A 20,484-nucleotide genomic window follows, 5' to 3' on the forward strand; every position below is an offset into this window, starting at 1 on the left:
AACACGCGTGTTGGTCCCGAAAACCCTCCATGCCCATCAGAGCCCGTGCCCCGCAGCAAGGGGATTCCAGCTTCCTGTTAGGCTCAAAACCTCCATGAATGGTGTACTTACCGAGTTTAGCGAGTGGATGCAGTGCCCCTGTTGTAAGAATAGGCCTGATTGTCCCGAGTGAGAAAGCCCGATAATTTGAAGGTATTTCCTTGTCGGGATGTGCCTACTGAAATTTGATGTTTCTCACGGTGTGTTTGTGAAGATATTTGATCCTTTATAATGTCATCTGAGCTGACTCTTCTCCATCACTGTCCCTGTCACTGCATATTCCCTGAGTATGTGTCCTTGAGAAGGACATCCATGAGCAAGTAAATTTGTTGGGCCGTGAAAGATTTTTGTGACAAGAGGTAGCCACTTGTATACAACAGGCCGGCTAACCATCGGTGAGACCAGATCCTTCTGTCCGTGAGGGCTGGTCTTTTAAGAATAACTCTAAGCAGACAAGACAATTCAATATGATTAGCTTTTTTTCTTCCAGAAAAGGAGAAAACAGATAATGGATGTGTTTTTAGCTATTTGAGTATAAATTGGGACCTTCTGCTCCACTTCTAACTTAGTAAAATTAGACAGAATTACTGTAACTTCTCATCCCGTCTTTGAGAACAAGAAGCACCTCTTCCCCAAAATGACATTGATTCATTACTTGTGTCCAAATAATTAAATAACTGACAAAGTCATTAGTATAACCCAGAATATATTCAAAGAGAGCACTTTAACAGTTCAAGACGCTGGTGTAATTTCACGGAAAGACATGTGTGATGTGTCCTGGCAGAGCCCAATTTACATATGAATTTCAAGAATGAAACCGTTCTTGATAAATTACTTTAGGCTCCACGTGCAAAGCAAACACACAGTCAGAATAGGTGCATGTTCTGCAAACACTCCGTATCTTCTACTGTATCTGAAAAATGTCGTCTGTCCCCATGATTTCAGCCAACATTTATATGTTAATAACGACCGGATCTGAATCTCCAACCCAGACCTCTCCCTCGCCCGCCCTCCAGCATCCACTTCGCATGTCCTCCTCTCCATGCATGCACATGGCACCGTCCCGGCTGGGTCTGGGCCAGCGCCGAGGCACGCTGGGGCTCCGGGCTCCCGTCCCCAGGCTCTGGGCTCCCGTCCCTGGGCTCCAGGCTCCGTCCCCGGGCTCCAGGCTCCAGGTTCCCGTCCCCGGGCTCCAGGCTCCCATCTTTACCCCCGTGATCAGACAGTAAGCCAGGCCTTCTCGCGTCTGTATGGCTGTTTGGTCTCTAGCCCCTCGTTTCCCTCCTTCAGAGACCTCCCTCCCTCGCAGAGGCCAGGCCACCCCGGTGGATGATGGCAGTCCCTTCTCCCTTGTATGTTTACAGTGCTTGTCTTCATGGCTCACTTAGCGCTGCCTTTAAATCTCTGTACTCTCTTCTGTACTGCTTGTTCAGATGGACACACAGATGCATGAGCAGACGTGTTGACGACTGCCATAGCCTGCTAAGCGGCACCTCTGCTGAGAGCCTTGTCCTAGCTCTGGTTCCTTCCCTTAAATAACACACGAGTCACACTACTCCTAGAGCACCTTCTAGTATCCGAGTCTGATAATGCTGCTGCCTCCCCAGCTCCAGAACGTAACAGCTGGTTTAGAATTTTAAAAGGGTAAATTTGAGATTCTGCTAAGTGATATCCAAAGGCCTTTTTTGTTGTTGTTGTTGATGTTTATTATTGAAACTGAGAGAACAGAGCATGAATAGGGGAGGGTCAGAGAGAGAGGGAGACACAGAATCTAAAGCAGGCTCCAGGCTCCGAGCTGTCAGCACACAGCCTGACTCAGGGCTCAAACCCACAAACCATGAGATCATGACCTGAGCCGAAGTCAGACGCTTAACCGACTGAGCCACCCAGGCGCCCCCGAAGGCCTTCCTGAGTGTCCTGTATGACTGTTCAGCCTCCCAACCCTCTGCCAACCCCACATGATCGTTTTACGTTCTGTTGATCTCTGCTGTGGTTCCCTGAGCACAGCAGGGTCCCGAGCCCACATTGCTTTGCGCGTGCTGTGGATTCTCTTCGAATGCCTTTCTTGTTTTGTGCACGCAAGCTCTTTTTACCGTTTAGTCGTCAGTGGTGCAGCCTTCCTGGTCCAAGCCAGACACTGTGTGTAGCATCTTTGGCGACTTTTCACCCACCTCTATGTCTGTCCCCAGTAGACTGTGGATTTCTTTAGGGCAGTAACTGTCTTTTCTTTTTCTATCTCTTCTCTTCCTCCTCCCCTCCCCTCGTCCCCTCCCCTCCCCTCCTCCACTCCCCTCTCCTCCTCCCCTCCCCTCCTCTCCCCCTTCCCTTCCCTGTCCTCCCTTCCCCTCCCTCCCCTTCTCCTCTCCTCTTCCATCTTAGTTTGCTCAGAGCCTGTCACAGGGCCGGACATTTTGGAAATAATAAATAAACATGCAGAGGGTGGCCTTTATTACTGCCAACTAATTGTGTCATCTCGTGTGTCACATGCACTGTTAAACATACTTAGTGAAGTAAAATTAAGTATCTCAAGCCAATTTTAGCAAACATAACATGGCTCATTTAGTGACCTAATGTGAAAGACAATACAGTCTGATAAAGAGAACGTTAGGACAGGTGAGATACATACTTGGCTTCTTACCCCCCTTCTTACCAGCATCACCATTGTTTCTTTATTCTGCAAAGCATTTAACCGTTTTGGGCTTAAGTTTCTGTGACTGCAAAGTACAAGTGATGGTGGCTGACCTGACACATGAGCATGTTAGGTCACACACTGTCCTCACTTCCTTTCCAGCTTGGGAATTCTGTAATTGATTGTTTTCTGAAACTTACTTGGTTCCCAGTGTCTCCCTAGAGAAGCTGCTTCTAATGAGGAGTTACATGTTCATCAAATAGAAATTGTGATTCTAAAAGAAAGTCACAGAACAAACAAAGCAAACTAAATTATAATGAGGGAAACAACAAAGTGAAAGTGAGGGTCTCTAGGCCTTTTGAATTCCAGAATAGAAGTTTTGAAAACTGTTTTAAAATGCATACTCACCATTCAAGATGTATCAACTCACATTGTCTTAGAAATTTTAATCATATTATTTTCCAGGTTTAGAAAGTCAGAGGTAGGGGCGCCTGAGTGGCTCAGTCAGTTAAGCGTCTTACTTTGGCTCAGGTCATGATCTCATGGTTTGTGGGTTTGAGTCCTGAGTCAGGCTGTGTGCTGACAGCTCAGAGCCTAGAGCCTGTTTCAGATTCTGTGTCTCCTTCTCTCTCTCTGACCCTCCCCTGCTCACGCTGTCTCTCTCTCTCTCAGAAATAAATAAAACATTAAAAATAAATTTAAAAAAAAAGTCAGAGGTAGTTTTGAGTAGGAGCAGAAATCTAAACCTTGTGTTTTACAAGTGCACGTGCCTTTTCCACCCGTTCTCTGGCACCTAGCTCATTAAAGCCGCAGAAGATGACACTTGAATTAAGAGAACCCCACTACTACCCCACTCGGTGTCCCCTTAACATGGCAGCACAGGACTGCTGTAGAAATAAACTCTCATAAATTTTTGGTGACTGGAAACATCAGCAGAGGCCTTTGGGGAAAACCAAACACAGTCTAATTTTTAAATCCACATGTAATTCTTTAAGGTAGATTTTGTTTTAAAGACTCAGTGAAGTTATACCCCTTCATTCTTCTGAGGGCTCACCTGAAATTTTGATCACATGACTACTTTGGGGACTTCAGTTGCGGAAGAGGGCTGTATGATGGCAGATTTTCCCAATGCAGCGACTCTTGGCAGAATTTTTTGACAGTTAACTAATCTCTAAATTGTTTCAATTATCTTGTTTTCCATAGTGAGGAATTTAATTAAAACAGAGTACCAATTGTGAAAAGGTTATTTATGAAAATGCATTTTAAATGTGAATTGAACAGCCTAGGGACACCTTTTTATTTTAGATAAAAAGATGAAGCTTCTGTAATTTTTTACATCCGTTTTACCAGAAGCAAGAATAAGAGCCACATGCAATTTACTTGAAACGTCTATCAGGAGCTTCACAATCCGATCTCTTCCCTAAATTGCTTGAAATGGTGACCTATTTTGGAAACGTAAAACTTTAGGAAGTGATTTCAGGTTTTAAACTTCTGTATTTAGAGGTTGTTCTTTTCTCTCTCTCTCTCTCTCTCTCTGTACTTTAAACACAACAACCAAAAAGGGTTTTATGTAAGAGCCCGGGCGCCAGCGTGATGGCGTCAGGACAGTGTGAAAGCACGCTTTGCCCCAGTAACTGTAACCGTGAGTGATGACGCTGTATCTGCGCTGCTGTGACGAAGGCGCCCTGTCCCTCAGGTGAAGCAGCGCTGACGCAGGAGGGGCTGGAGACTCGCTGAACGGCCCCTCATGGTGGACCACCTAGAAGAACCTGCTCTTTATGTTCCATCATTTCCCCCACGCATCACCATTCCCGGAACTGCGTTCGGTGGCCTCATTCCTTGCCATCAAGCAGATCAGGGTCTAGGAAGGAACGCCATTGTCACTCCGACTTTGAATCCCCCCATAATCCCCTGCCGGTGTCAGGTGGTGGCTCTGTAGATCCATGTGTATACACCCTATTTAATCACAGTGTGATCGCTCATTTACTCATATAATTATTTCCACTACATTTTAAGTTATTGATGATAGAAGCCATACCTTTTTATCCACAGGGCCCAGCACGTACTAAGTCATCAATCTTTGCTTGCTTGATACAGGGGAAAAAACAGACAACAACAGCTGTAGAAGAAGAACTCCTGGGGGGCACCTGGGTGACTGAGTCGGTTAAGCGACCGACTTCGGCTCAGGGCATGATCCCACAGTTCGTGGGTTGGAGCCCCACGTCAGGCTCTGTGCTGACAGCTCAGAACCTGGAGCTGCTTCAGATTCTGTGTCTCCCTCTCTCTCTGACCTTCCCCTGTTCATGCTCTGTCTTTCTCTTCATCAAAAATAAATTTAAAAACATTAAAAAAAAATAAAAGAACACCTGTAATTGACTTGCATACAGACTATTTTAGGAGGACCAGTGAAGGGACACGATGTGCTTGGGGGAATGTGGAGAGACTTTCTAGAGGAGACAGCAGACCGAGCAGGGATGGGTGCTCGCAGCCTTCAGGCGGGGAGAGCTCGAAGGCTTTCCGTGAGGACTGTACGTGCTGCTGTTCACAGCCATAGACCTACGGGAGGCGGCGTGTGCGGGCACAGCCGGCAGAGGTGCGGTGGAGCTGGTTATTAATGAGGTTTATTATTATCTTTATCTTTACACTTTTGTTTGTATTCAGTTTGTTGACAAGAGTGTGAGGTGCCTAATAGGATATGGAACGTTGGAAGATATTTCAGGGCTAAAGTAGTTTAAAATAAGCCACACTGTCAGGCTGGGTGGCACAGTGGACAGCCCGCCAGCCATGCAGACCCGTGGGTCCTCTCAGGGCAGGGCCATCCTGGGGAGTTGATTACATATAGGGTCCTACCCTGGGCTTCTATGGGACAAGCAGTATGTATATATCATCACAGCTACAAACAAAGGCAGGACTCAAGCCGAATAGATTCAGATCTTTGCTGTGTCTTTAATTGCTGTGTAATTTGGGGTGAGTTGCTTATCGGCTCTAAGTCGCAGTCCCTAATCCCTAAATGGGAACATCGATGCTCATCACATGGGGTTGTTATTGAAGATTAGACAAAGTAACATATGGAAATGATTTCAAATAGTGCGTGGTCCATAACAAGTGCTGTATAAGGAATATTGTTGTTTGCTCAGGAATCGAATTCTTCATTTTACCAAGTACCTCTGTCTTTCAGGGCAGACCCCTGCTAACTGTGCCCCAGACAGTGACACAGGAGTTGCTCTTTATCTCTGGGGGACACGTTCCGGGACCCCCCAGGGATCCCTGAGGCTGCAGATGATAGTAAGCGATACAGTTACTATGTGTTTTCCTATACATGTGTATCCGTGATTAAGCCTAACGTAGGAACTAGACACAGTAAGAGATCAACACCAAGAACTATAATAAAATAGAACGGTTATTGCAATACACTACAATAAAAGTATGTGAATGTGGTCTTTTCTCTCAAAATATCTTACTGCACTGTCCTCACCCTTCTTTCTGTGAGGACGGGAGACGACGAGAGGCCTGCGTGAGGAGACCGAGCAGAGCCAGGGCGGTGCCGCGGGTGCTGTGACAGAGCGCGAGGCTGCTGTTGACCTGACGACGGGTCATGGGGAGGGCGATCTGCTTCTGGACCCGAGCAGCCTGTAGGAAGCCGTAACCACGGAAAGTGAAATCTTAGATAGTTGGGGATTACTGTGTATGATTAAACTCCAGAAGTGTTCACAGCCACCAGAATAATTAAAAAGATAATTGCAAGTGCTAACGAGAACAGGGTGCAGTGGGGATTCTCATCTGCTACCATAGGAAGGGAAATCGGTGTAAGGACTTGGGAAGAATATCTGGCACCGCGTGGTAAAGCCAAGCACGTGCTTCCCAAACGCAGTGATGCTGGCGGGAGCCACTCAGCAGAGGTGCGCCAGTGACGCGTGTGAGAGCCACGCAGGCAGAAACTAGAAAGAAGCAAAATTCCTACCAACACGAGGGTGGGGAAACAAGTGATCATGTGATGATGCAGACCAGATCTTCAAGCAGCAAAAAGGAGCCAACTGTCCCATACCCGACAGCATGGACACGCCGCACAGGCACCACAGTGGGTGAAGGAAACCTGCCACCAGGGAGCAGTGGCTCTGATTCCATTTGTGTAAATAGCTCCCCAGCAAGTGAACCTCACTGGTGGCACTGGAGTCCAGGATCATGGTTACTTTGCGGGGAGACCATCGAAACCGAGGCCATGGGAAAGGGGTGTGTCGGGGGAGGGGGTCGTTGACACTCTGGTTCTGGATCCTGGTGCTGCTTACACAGCTGTGATCACATGGTGACAATTCACTGAGCTGCACACCTAAGGTGTGTACCTTTCCCTGCCTTGTGTTTATGCTTGAATAAATTTTATAACAGTATCTCTTCCTGTAAACATACCTGCTGTTAGACCTGGTGATAACTTGATGATTTCTCAGAAACCTACGCAAGGAGAAATCTTCGTGCTAACATTACAAACCTCTGACAGTGTGGGTGAGACTTGTAGTTTTGTCTTGGGGAAACCTCTGCATTAAGTGTGCCTTTTTGTGGACCAGGCATCATCTCTTCTTCATGGCGACAAGAGAGTCACTTGAGGCCTCTCTCCTGGCCAGTTGTCACTCACACAGGGCTGTCTTCTCACTGAGAAGAGTAAGTGAATAAATCCCTAACTGCTGATCATTCTCCACTTACGCATTCATTCAGAAAGCATTCACGGACTGCTTCCGCCTGCAGGGCCTGGGGGGTAGTAAGAAGGGCAGGTCCCTGTTCTCAGGAAGACTACGTTGTGGGGGGGGAGCATAATCAAACAAATGCTGAGTATTGATGAGAACCCCTCCAGACTCGCTTGCTGAGGGTTTCACCAGGAAAGGTGAAACCAAAGCAGGAAACCGAAAACATCTCTGAAGGTGTAAAAGCGAACACGATATGAACAGAACAAGATACTGGCCAGCCTCTCGAAGAAGATGTAGGCCAAAGCCGTCAGCTCCGCGTTTCTGACTGCTTCTGCCCTGGGGCAGCCTTTCACAGCTGGGGCTCCTCGTCTGAATCATGGGACCTGGCAAATGAGGGCACGGAAGTGCTAGCATCCCTTGCGCAGAAGGGAAGTGAGTCCACTTACGCACAGCAGGCGCCCACGGGTGTCGGGCCGTGTTCTCGGGGGCGGGGGGGGAGCCGGGGGCGCCCTGGTTGACAAGACCTGTGACTGCCCTGCCCGTTCCAGAGGAGGTGGCTGTGGAGCAGAAGTGAGCCTTCAAGAAATAACAGAGTTTGGAAAGGCTAGAAAAGAGTTGGGAGTTTGGGGCCTCCCCAGGTTCAGATGCAGAGGGTTGATACTGGAGCTCAGAAAAGCACTCCCACAGGATGCTTGCTGATCATCCCAGTCCTTTGTGGGTCAAGGTTAAGCCGGAATCGCTAAGTCTCCTATCCTCCCACCCAAAGCAAATGTAAGTTGTCTCTGGAGAAGTATGTAGTATAGGCTTCAGTAAAATATTTCTGTAATTTTTCATATGCCATTACAAATTGAAGCCACCAAAATTAAAAAAAAAAAAAAAACTAAGAAAAAATAGAGGAAGTAGATTCAGGTAGCAGATACCAATTTTAAAGTAACTGTGTTCTTTATAATCAAGGAATTAGAAGTTAAGATTGATTGTGTAAGCAGAGAACTGAAAGATAGGTACAGGAAATACAGAAAAAAGATACTCTCAAATAGCAAAATACAAAAAAGAACTAAGTAAATGGTTTTCAGCAGATTAGTTAGCTTCAGACGAAGGAAGAAATAGTGTCCTGGAAGTCAGGTCGGTGAAGCAGGAAGACACACCTGGGTCACCACAGAAACTCCCATGAGGCCCAGAAGCCTCTGGTGGCACCTCCTTTGCTTCAAGCCACACAGGCCCCAGATGACCTGGGCCCTGTCCTCCCTCTGACCCTCTCCACCTTGCTGTCTCTACCTCAGGACCTTTGTGCGTGCTTTTCATTCCGCCTGCAGTATCCCTCTCCGCCTCCAACAAACCTGCTTAGGCAGCTTCTCACTTCTGGCAGGTTTGCATGCAGGGTCCTTGCCAAGTCCTTGCCCCAGGTCTCCGGCCTCCCCCGCCTCCCGCTGTGTGAACTTACATCCTTGTGGTGGCTGGTTCCGTTTACTTCCCCACTGGATTGTAGGCCCCAGGGGGACAGAGACTGGGTTTTGTTTGTTCAGTACCATACCCCCAATGCTGAGAGCAGTACCTGGCACATAGTAGGTGTTCAGCAAATGCCCCCACCCCCGAGAGAGTGGAAGGATTGATGTAAAAACCTTTAGCATGATGTGCATAGTGTGGGTTTCATAAAATATAGTAATTCCCCTTTCTTCCGTCCTCATGGGGTATCTGGTTTCATTGGTTTTCTTTAATTTTCTGTGTACAGCCTTCCCTTCCCTCGTTTGTAGAGTTTCTGGGTTAACCTCTTTGGCATCTTATTTTCCTTTACTGTACTTTCGAGCACCTTGTCAAATCCAAACGAATGTGATTCTGTCTCAGGTGTGACCTGAGAGGCAGAGAGTCATTCTGTGAGTAACTGGCCTGGCTCAGTTTCACCGGCTGCACTCAAGTGAGAACAGAATCCCAGCAGGTCGTGGGCAGCCCCTTTTCCGTCCTCCATCCGCAGCCACGCAGCCCATACAAGCACTGGCTGAACGCGTATGCACACGTTGCAGTTTTAGACAAAGTTTTAAGAATGTATCACATTCTACAAAAGACCAATACCTCTTTTTTGGTTCCTCTATCCGCAACCATTGAGAATAGCCAGACCGTGGACTGGGATGCCCGCTTGGCAGATTGCAAACTTGAGGTTGAGGAGGTTAGGCGAGTTTCCCAAAGCCACACAGCTAGTAAGAGGCGGAGCCGGGACTCGCACACAGGCGTCAGACTCCAGGACTGGAGGGAAGGCCAGGAGCAGAAGTGCCGTGCGCCCTCCTCGTAGCTGTAAATGGACGCCTAGGGACGTGATTGGATTGTTGACTTAATGATGTTTTATTTAAATGATGATGGAAAAGGTTCTTATTTAGAATTATTATTAATATGTGATTTTTGTCCTTAATTATACAACAGCCTGTTTATGCGATATGTTCGTGGTCATTGGTGATACTGGACAAGAATATTAGTACTCAGAACCCAGAGAAATGCAGTTCTCAAAAGACTGTTTTTTGCTTAATGTCTGTTTAATAAACTCAATCATTATAAGATGATAGATTTTAATGAGCTTTCGTGCTATATTATAAATGAAAACTTTCTACATTGCGCAATGACCAGATAACCCCCTAGTCAGGTTGAGGTGTTAGACAAGGTAATTGTTTCCTTTTAAAAGGGCTTGAAACCAAAACATTACTTTTCAAAACCACCTTCTTTTGTGAATTCTTCTGTTTCAAATGGCTTTTCCCTGCTTAAATGTTATGCTTGATTTTACTTGTGACAGAAATAGAATTAAAAATAGGCCATGCTGTTTCCTTTATCCTGGAAAATCTCTTCTTTTCAAAGCAAGATTTCTTTGGTATTTGGCCATGTGTCAGCTGGAGTTTTATAGGTCGGGGACGCGAGCGAAGAACTCCTACCTGTGGGAGTACATGTCTCCTACTGTCGCCCTGGTGTCTGCCAAGCGTCCAGGTCACCCGGTCAGTTAAACTCCACGTAGACGTCTGCACTGTCAAAGACAAAACCTCAGAGGAATAGCTTATTGAATAAGTAAGTCTTCTTTCTTGAGGCAAGAATTTATTTTAGTATACATTTATTTCTTGCTCAAGTTTGTTTGCTGTTTGAATAATGTTGCTCTGACTTTCAGAAATAGAACACAGAGTGTTTTTTTTTCTTTCATAGTTTATTGTCAAGTTGGTTTCCATATAACACCCAATGCTCATCTTGAAAAGTGCCCTCCTCCATGCCCATCACCCCCCTTCACCTCTCCCTCACCCCCATCAGCCCTCAGTTTGTTATCACTATTCAAGAGTCTCTCATGGTTCCCCTTCTCCTCCCCCATGGTCCTCTGATAACTTTCTCCTGATCCACTTATAAATGAAAACATATGGTATCTGTCCTTGTCTGCCTAACTTATTTCGCTCAGCATAACATCCTCTAGTTCCATCCACGTTGCTACAAATGGCCAGATTCCATTCTTTCTCATTGCCATGTAGTATTCCATGGTATAGATAAACCACAGCTCCTTGATCCATTCGTCCGTTGATGGACACTTAGGCCATTGTTGAGAGTGCTGCTTTGAACATCGGGATACATGTGCCGCTATGCATCATCACTCCTGTGTCCCTTGGGTGAATTCCTAGCAGTGCTATTGCTGGGTCATAGGGGAGTTCTATTGGTAATTTTTTGAGGAACCTCCACACTGTTTTCCAGAGGGGCTGCACCAGTTTACATTCCCACCAATAGTGTAGGAGGGTGCCCGTTTCTCCACATCCTCACCAGCATCTAGAGTCTCCTGATTTGTTCATTTTAGCCACTCTGACCGGCGTGAGGTGATATCTAAGTTTGGTTTTGATTTGTATTTCTCTGATGAGGAGGGACGCTGAGCATCATTTCATGTTTCTGTTGGCCATCTGGATGTCCTCTTTGGAGGTGTCTGTTCATGCCTTCTACCCGTTTCTTCACTGGATTATTAGTTTTTTGGGTGTGGAGTTTGGTGAGTTCCTTATAGATTTTGGATACTAGCCCTTTATCTGATACGTCATTTGCAACTATCTTTTCCCATTCCGTCTTATGGATTGTTTCCTTTGCCGTGCAGAAGCTTTTTATCTTGATGAGGTCCCAGTAGTTCATTTTTGCTTTTGATTCCCTTGCCTTTGGGGATGAGTCAAGTAAGAAATTGCTGCGGTTGAGGTCAAGGAGGTTGTTTCCTGCTTTCTCCTCTAGGGTTTTGATGGTTTCCTGTCTCACACTCAGGTCCTTTATCCATATTGAGTTTATTTTTGTGTAGGTGTGAGAAAGTTGTCTAGTTTCATTTTTCTGCATGTTGCTGCCCAGTTGTCGCAGCACCATTTGCTGAAGAGACTGTCTTTTTTTTTTTCCATTGGATATTCTTTTCTGCTTTGTCAAAGATTAGTTGGCCACACATTTGTGGGTCCAATTCTGAGTTCTCTATTCTATTCCATTGGTCTATATGTCTGTTTTTGTGCCAATACCATACTGTCTTGATGATGACAGCTTTGTAGTAGATGCTAAAGTCTGGGATGGTGATGCCTCCCATTTTGGTTTTCTTCTGCAATGTTATTTTGGCTATTCGGTGTCTTTTGTGGTTCCATACACATTTTAGGATAGTTTGTTCTAGCTTTGAGAAGAATGCTGGTACAATTTTGATTGGGATTGCATAGAATGTGTAGATTGCTTTGGGTAGTAATGACATTTTAACTATATTTATTCTTCAGGTCCATGAGCATGGAATGTTTTTCCATTTCTTTGTAAAACACAGAGCTTTAAAAGGGAATTTTTTTTCTGAGGACAGGGAATGCAAGACTGGCAGGTAATGTTTGACAGAGGAATTCAGGTGAGGTCTCATCACAATCCATAATATTTTGATAAATATTGTATCCTGTCCTACAATATCTCCTCAGTTTGCATTTTTCCTAAAGAAGCTATATTTCTGCCCCTTGGTCTGTAGTTCTTTTTTGTTGTCATTCCTTTGTGCATTCAACATGGTCACCGTAAGCCTCCTGCATGCAGGATGTTGACCATGCGAGGGGATGAGGAAGGCCTGGGCCATACCCTCATGGACCTGTAGCCTCCTGGGGAGGAAGGGAGGCAGATCCTTCGAGGCCCCTTGTGTAGGTGAGCAAGTTATCAGTGAAGGAGGGGGACGTTAGCCTGATCTCTCCTGTTGGAAAACCTAAAAATGTGATGTCAGAAAGAACTGCAGGTGCACAGAATTTGCAGCAGGAAATGGCAAGGCTTCTTTGGGGTCCTAGTGGAGGTGTGAGGCTCGCCCTGCGCCATCTGGGATAAGACGCTGAGCAAGACGGTGAGAGGCTTAGGAATCTGTTCCTTATTTTGTAGGAACAGGAGGGGTGGAAAGTGGAGAGCTGTATGGAGGGAAGCAGCAAGCTCAGAGGAGCATCATAGTGAATAATTCTGGGAGGTTTAGATAAAGAAGCTCTTCCAGGGAGATGAGGTAGAATATTGCACTAGTCCGGCTGAGAACTTCTGGATTATTCTAACGCAGTTACCTTAGAAATATAGAGAGGGTACGGACAAGTAGGCTGAGGATATAAAGATTTACTGCCAGGCCGAGTGGTAGGTGGAATGGGAAGGCGAGAGTCGCAGACTCTGTCCAGATGAAGGTGCCTTCAGAGCTTTGTGTAGACCAGTGGTTTGTTAGCATTTTATTAGGGATGTGTCGCCTGCCCCATTGCCATTCCAGGGCCCTATTTTAAAAGTGCGTGAAGAAGATAAAACATCTGTGCTTGCACTTTAATAACGTCAGGGAGCTCTCTTAAGCTTCTCCCAGAGCAAATGCATTTGGTTCTTAGAATAAACAAGTTCATAACCACCCGCTCTCTTCACGTGGGGTCACCGAGGAACGGCTCAGGGAGTGTGCAGGTAGAGGCACGCTCGGGGCAGGAGATGGGACCGGGCGGGCTGGGTCTGGCACGCTTCTTCCTCTGCAGGCGCTCAGTACTGCAATCGAAGGAGCATTGATTTATCGAGCACTCCTCCCCGTGCTCCAGGCACTGCTCCTACTCTGTGTGAAAGAATAAGCAAGACACGATCCGTGTTCACAACAGTCGGGGAGGCCAGGAGCCAGTCGTTCCCACGCACTCTCGGAGGCGTGTGTTTCTGCTCGGTCGTGGGCATCACATGGTTATGACCGACGCTGGTTTCGTGGACTGAGAAGATGCAGCAGGAGAGGAGAGGCCTTTGAGCCTCCCCGTGAGGAATTTCCCGGGCAGCTGGGCGGTCACGGACTTGTAGGGAGCAGCACATGAACTGGAAGTAATGATCACCCTTGAGGCTGAGGACGTGTGGCAGAAAAGGAGGCCAATGTGTTGAGTGGGCCATGTCACAGAGTAGAATGTTCTCCAGGAGAAAATGCAGAAATGTGAGAAATCACACAAAGACTTCAAGTGTAAAGACCATCGTTCAGCATGTCTGAGCGCCGCCTACGGGGACGTAGTGAGCTCCCCACCCCAGGCCCTGGCAGGCCTTGTAGAGCTGAAGCTCGTCTGGGTGACCGAGCTAAGTCTGTTGTACCCCTTCTGTGCTAGACTTACGATTCTGCCCAATCACATGTTAACTTGTAACGGATAATACATTCACTGGGTTTTAAAATTCCTGCCATGGCCTCTTAAAGAGGAATTTCCTAATATCAAACTTACAAATCAGAAAACAAGCAACCAGTAATGAGAACAGTAAGAGCATTCAGAATAAACGGGGGGCAGGAGGGGGTGCTGCTAACCCCCAGCTCAGTCCTCAGACAGAGAAGCCTGATGTTGAGGGGCTCTTACCCATGCCGCCCCCTGCCTTTCCTCATTATGGTAACCGACACGGAGTCCTTTCTGATTAAGGGCCCCAGTTGTTGTGTGCCAGTGACTTCATCTCTTGCCTGCAGCAAGGTGGCAGATGAGAATCCCCTCCACCACCTCCCAGAAACTCACAAATGTATTTTCCCCCTCCTCTCCTGTCTCATTCTTCTTGACACTTTCCATAGTTTTCAAGTGTTGTCCGTTGAATAGACAGCAGAAGTGTATTCCCCTGGCCTAATTCACCTGTGAAGTCATAAAAGAAATCACGTCAGAATTGCAAATTTAATCTTTTAAAATCTCCAGTGTAAAAATACGAAAGTCAGTTAATTCAATGACCTAAACAATGTGAAACTTCCAATAAATTTCTAGCATTGTAGTATCTGACAGAATTATTGAACAAGGAATGAATGACATAACTATAGGGTTAGAATAGTATAGCACTTCACATTGTAGTTTTTCTAGAAAGTTCCAGTCTTTACAATCATCATTCTCTAAACAAGCAGAGAAGTCGAAATCCTAGCTTGGTGAAGCCATATTCTTTTCAAGCTACGACCAAACTACTGAAGAAACTGTGAGCTCCGGGTTCCCAAACTGCGCACAGTGCAGTGACCTAGTTATAGGCCCTCCACATCCACCTTTGCTGTTCCACCCCCACACCCCACTACCCGAGAACGAGTTCTAAACCGTCAGGTGGATCATGTCACTCAGAATCCAAACCCATGCTCCTTAACATGGCCATGCATTACCAGGTTTATGGGATTGTCTGTTTTATTGCTCTCCGTTCTGCCATTGGCACCTGTGATGTGCCCACTGCAAGCCGTTTGCCTTCCTGGACAAGAAGGGTTCTCAGGTGTCTGTGCCTCTACTGTTTTGCACCTGCTGTTCATCGTGCCCGATTTTTATTTTCAATGCGTTTTTCCAGGACCTTTTGCTTTTCCCTGCTTTTGAAGCTAATGCTAGCGGTGGTATTTCTGAGAGCCTTCCCCCTCCGTTCCCCCTCCCTGTGGGGCAGTTCCGTGCCACCTCAGCGCTCACCTTTGCCACAGCATGTGACATATTGCATTATCATCATCTCTTTAGTAGCCTGTCATCTCTCCCGCGCCACCTCATGCCAGAGTCCTCACTAGACAGCGGCGCTCCTTTTCAGTTCATGGTGCTGACAGAGTGCCGGGGACAGAGTAGGCGCCAAGTGGAGGTTTGGGTTTTTTATTTAATAACAGCGCCTGGATGGCTCAGTCGGTTAAGCGTCTGACTTCAGCTCAGGCAGTAATACCTGCCTTATACGACTCACTTCATTATTAAAATCATATCAGTTTTGTTTTTGTGTTTTTGTTTGTATGTTGTCTGGCAGCTTTCTCGTTGCATTGCAGATTAGTAATCCGCCTTTCGTTACTATGAGGATCACCATGGTTTGTATATTGTGTGCTAACTGTTCTTCGCTTTTATTCTTCCTCTGCCCCTATAGAATATTCGGTTCTATGTGCGAGAAGTACTGGACACATAGAAGTTCAAAAAATATTAAGTTCTTCCTTTGTGAAAAAAAACATTAAAAAATTAAGTGATCGTGTAGAAAATGTATTTGCCTCATTCCTGCAAAGGCAGTACCATCTCTTAGTATTGATACTTGTTTTACAAAAAGAATGGAACGCATTAAATATAACTTCCTATTTAGATATTTGTGTTTACCTAAGACAGATAGAGGGTTAGTATTTAATAGATGCTTATGAAGAGAGAATAACTAAGGTAATCACTTTAAAACCAATTATTTGGCTCATACCTTTGCATAGTGGCTTCTGGTGTTCTTCTTCTGTTAGTTGTATTATTTTAGAGATACAGAACCAAGATTTTCATGGGTAATTTTAGTAAAATAGTTAATTATGTAATCTGTCTTTCATAAAGTTCTTAATACATGTCAGGCATTTTGCTGGAGTGTATACTTATATGTGTATATATAATTTCCCATCCTTTTAAAATACTTCAGGGATTCACAACTTACAGATAAAGAAACAGAGTCTGAGATGCGAATGAGCCTGGCTAGAATCATCGACAGTATATTATGGAAGCCCATCTAATTCCAGATCCTTTCTCTTACCCCCTTACTCACTTTTCTCTACCTCAAGAGATCTGGTGGTGATCATTAAATTGATTAGCATTGATGATACCAATGTTCCACAATACTGAGATGTTATTTTCAGGCTCATTTAAATATTAAATAAATACCAGTTAAGTCCAAAGCCATTATGTAATTGACTCACACCAGAAACTTAGTAATCAGTTTTAGGGTAGAATTCACACTTACATGGACATAGATGTCATTGTGACTTATCCAATTTGATCTTATAAAATGATCATTTCTCTAGACCATGTTGAATTCCACAGTGCTTTTAAAATAACCATTATGTGCTTTTTTTTATTGTATCTGCAGAATGTCCTCAGTTTGAAGTCTGTCTCCAGTAGAATTAGGAGGATGGCTTTTGCACTTGCTGGGTTTTCTTTTTATTGTTGGGTTGTAAGAGCTCTTTTTATATTCTGAATATTAGCCCATCATTAGGTATGTGATCTGGAAATATCTTTCTCCTGCCCCGTGGGTTGTCATTTCATTCTCTTGCGAGCGTCCTTTGATGTGTTAAGGTTTTAGTTTTGATGAAGTCTCTATTATCTGTATTTTCTTTGGTCGTTTGTGCTTTTGTTGGCATACCTAAGAAACTCCTGACTGATCCAAACATCACAAAGATACACACCTATGTTTTCTTCTAAGAGTTTTGTAATTTTAGCTTGTATACTTAGATGTATGATCCACTTTGTATTAATTCTTGTATGTGGTGTGAGGTAACAGTCCAGCTTCATTCTTTTGCATGTAGATATCCATTTGTTCCCGCACCATATCCTGAGAAGACGATACTAGTCACCATTGAATTGCCCTGGCACCCTGTTGAAAATGAACTGACCATAGATGTAAGGGTTTCGTTTCTGTGCTCCCAATCCCATTCCACTGATCTGTACCTCTACCAGTACCTCGCTGTTTTGATTACTTAGCTTTGTAGTCAATTTTGAATCGGGAAAATGTAGGGTCTGTCCTCTGGAATGTTCCATATGTAATGAAAAAGAATGTGCATTCCACCCTTACTGGGCAGAGTGTTCTATGGATGTATGTTAGAGCTATAGTTGTCTGTTAGGTATAATTGATTTCTATTGTTCAGATCTTCTGTTTCTTTTTTATCCTTTGTTCAGGCATTATTTTTATTATTCAAAGTGTGATATTGAAGTTCCCAACTATTTTTGTTAAATTGTCGATTTCTCCCTGTAATTCTGTCAGTTTTTACTTTATGTGCTTTGAGTTCTATTGTTATTTATGTATGCATATACATGCATACATTTTTATAATTATCATCTTGATAGACTTGACTCTTATCATTATAAGTAAATGTCCTTTTTTTCTGGTAACAGTTTTTGTCTCAGAGTCTGTTTTGTCTGATATTAGTGCAGTTGTGGTAGTTCTCTTTTTATTCATATTTCCATGGTATATCTTCTTTCATCCTTTTCAGTTTATATTTATCTTTGAATCTAAAGTATGTCTCTTGCAGACAGCATATGGTTGGATCTTTCTTTTTAAAAAGCATGATGACATATTCTGCCTTTTAATTTATTCCATTTAGTTTAATCCATTTATATTTAGTGTAGTTACAGATAAGGTAGGATTTACATCTGCCACTATGCTTTTTTTTAATCCTATGTTTTATGTCATTTTGGTACCTTACTCTCCCCCTTTGTTGTTAGATTTTTTTTTTAATTGCATCACTTTAATTCCATTGTCATTTCTTTTTCTACTTTTTATTTTTTTTTCAAATTATTTTCTTAGCCTGCCCTGTAGATTACAATTTACTTTTTAGGTTATATCAGTCTTTTTTAGAACTTGATTTTAACAGAACACAGAACTTTGCTCCTCTTTAGCTCTGTCCCCACCTGCCCACCTTTGTGTTGTCACTGTTTTGCAGATTGCAACTTCATATATCTTGTGTCCATCAATACAGATTTGTAATTAGTTCTTCATTCAGTTGGTCTTTAAATCAAATACGAGAAAAAAGAGTTACTACAAAAACACATTTATAGTTTTGTATTCCCCTAAGTAGCTACCTGTATCATTGTTACTAATTTTTTCATGTGGACTCAAATTACTATCTAATGACTTTTTACTTTACATTAAAGACTCCTTTTGCTCATTTGTGGAGGACATATCTGCTATTGATGAATTCTGTTTTTGTTTACCTGAGAATATATTAATTTTTCCATTAAAAAAATTAAACTTTTTATTTATTTTTGAGAGAGAGACAGACAGAGCATAAGCAAGGAAGGGCAGAGAGAGAGGGAGACACAGAATCCAAAGCAGGCTCCAGGCTCTGAGCTGTGAGCACAGAGCCTGATGCTGGGCTCCAACTCACGAACCATGATATCATGACCTGAAATGAAGTTGGACGCTTAACCGACTGAGCCACCCAGGGGCCCCTAATGTTTCCATTTTTGAAGGACAGTTTGGCTGGTTATAGAATTCTTAGTTGACAGTCTTTTGCTTTTGGTACTTGGAATGTGGAATCTCCTAGTCTTCCAGCCTCCATGGTTTTTCTTGAGAAATCAGCTTTTGATCTTATTGATAATCTCTTGCACGTGATGAATGGCCTCTGGCTTGCTGCTTTAAGATCCTCTCTTTGTCTTTGTCTTTCAACATTTTGATGTTTCTAGCTTACCTTTCTTTAAGTGTCTTGGGCTTCTTGGTTGTATAGATTAAGGTTTTTCCTCAAATTTGGGAAGTGTTTAGCCATTATTTCTCTATATAGTCTCGCTGCTTCTTATTGTCCTCTCTTTCTGGGTATCTCATGATGCAAATGCTCATATTTGATGGTGTTGCACAGGTGTCTGAGATCCTGTTCACATTTCCTTATCCTTTTGTATCTTCTTGCTCAGAATGGATAATCTCAATTGATTCAGGTTTACTTACGTAGTCTTTTACATAGTTTTATCTGCTGTTGAACCTCTCTGATGAATTTTTCCATTTCAGTTATACTTTACAACTCAAGAATTGCTTTGGATTCTTTACTCTTTCTATATCCATATTAATATTTTCTATGTGGTGAGACATTGTTCTCATACTTTAGTTGTTTAGACTCAGAGTATGCTTTAGTTTTTAAGATATATTTCAAGTAACTGATTTAAAGTCTTTGTCTTGTAAGTCCAGTGTCTCATCTTCCTGAGGGACCATTTCTGGTGATTACGTTTTCTTGTATATGAACCATATTTTTGTGTTTCTTTACATATCCCCTAATCTTTTTTTATTAAGACTGGACATTTAACGTGTCAGCTATGGAAATCAAATTCTCCTTCCTTCCAGTATTTTCTGTTTTCTTTTTTTTATTTAGTGCCTTTTCCAAATTCATTTTGTAAAGTGTGTCATGTGTTGTCCCTGAGGTGTTTCCGGTTACCTTAGTGGTCAGCTAATGATTAGATGGAGATCTTATTGAATGCCTGGAAACTAAGTTCCAAACAGGTTAGAACAGTAGATCTTTAAGACTCAGCCAGTTGGTTTACAACTAACTCTCTCCTTGGCCTTGCCTTTCCTTCTTGGGCTGAACCTCAAGGTCATCCCGAGGAGACCCCAGGGTCTTCCCAGGTCTTTCCAGGCATGTACGTGGCACTGTGCAGGAAGGTAGCCCTCTGGATCCCCGGGAGGGTGTCAGAGCTGTTGAAAGGGAGAGTGGATGTCTCGTCCTTCCACTTTTTTGGTGGCTTTTGATGAGACTGTTGTTTGTTCCACCACCACAAGCAGCTGAAATCTTATATCATTGCCTCTATTTATTTTCTTTAAATACCCCCAGGGAAGAGGCTTTTTGCATTAGATGAGTCCAAGCCAGGTCCGATGCAGTCCTCAGGGAATGAGGTTTTGAAAGAGCCCCACCCTGCCCCCCCCCCTCTGGTGGCCCCCAGCCTGCTGGAGTCCACTATGGCTAAGGCTGTGGGTGTTCAAGGCTCCTGCAGGGCTGGGAGTGAAAGGTGGGAATAGGATTCATTAAAACATCACAGAGCCCAATGCTCCTACCAAGGTTCAGCCAGATCTTTAAAAATAAATGCCCCTTAGATCTCTGCAAAACTTTTGTTAATTTCCAGAGTTTTGAGACTGTTGATTCTAACAATTTTTGCCAGTTTCTTTTTGCTTTTGTAGAGAGAATTTTTGGAAGTTCTTACTTGTCACTTTCACTGATGTCACTCTTAATATTTTCTTTACACTATAATTAGATATACAGTTACCTGTCAGCTGAATTAATAAAGA

The 20,484-nt window shown here is 44.0% G+C and overlaps 1 protein-coding gene across 4 annotated transcripts in view; it reads left to right on the forward strand.

Annotated features, from left to right (window-relative positions):
- KHDRBS3 (KH RNA binding domain containing, signal transduction associated 3) overlaps window positions 1–20,484 on the forward strand; it is a 187,012-nt gene that overhangs the window by 128,865 nt on the left and 37,663 nt on the right. The window lies entirely within an intron of this gene.

The sequence above is a fragment of the Hyaena hyaena genome, unplaced genomic scaffold (assembly GCF_003009895.1).
Source record: "Hyaena hyaena isolate Hyena2069 unplaced genomic scaffold, ASM300989v1 scaffold_169, whole genome shotgun sequence".
Classification (NCBI taxonomy): Eukaryota; Metazoa; Chordata; class Mammalia; order Carnivora; family Hyaenidae; genus Hyaena; species Hyaena hyaena.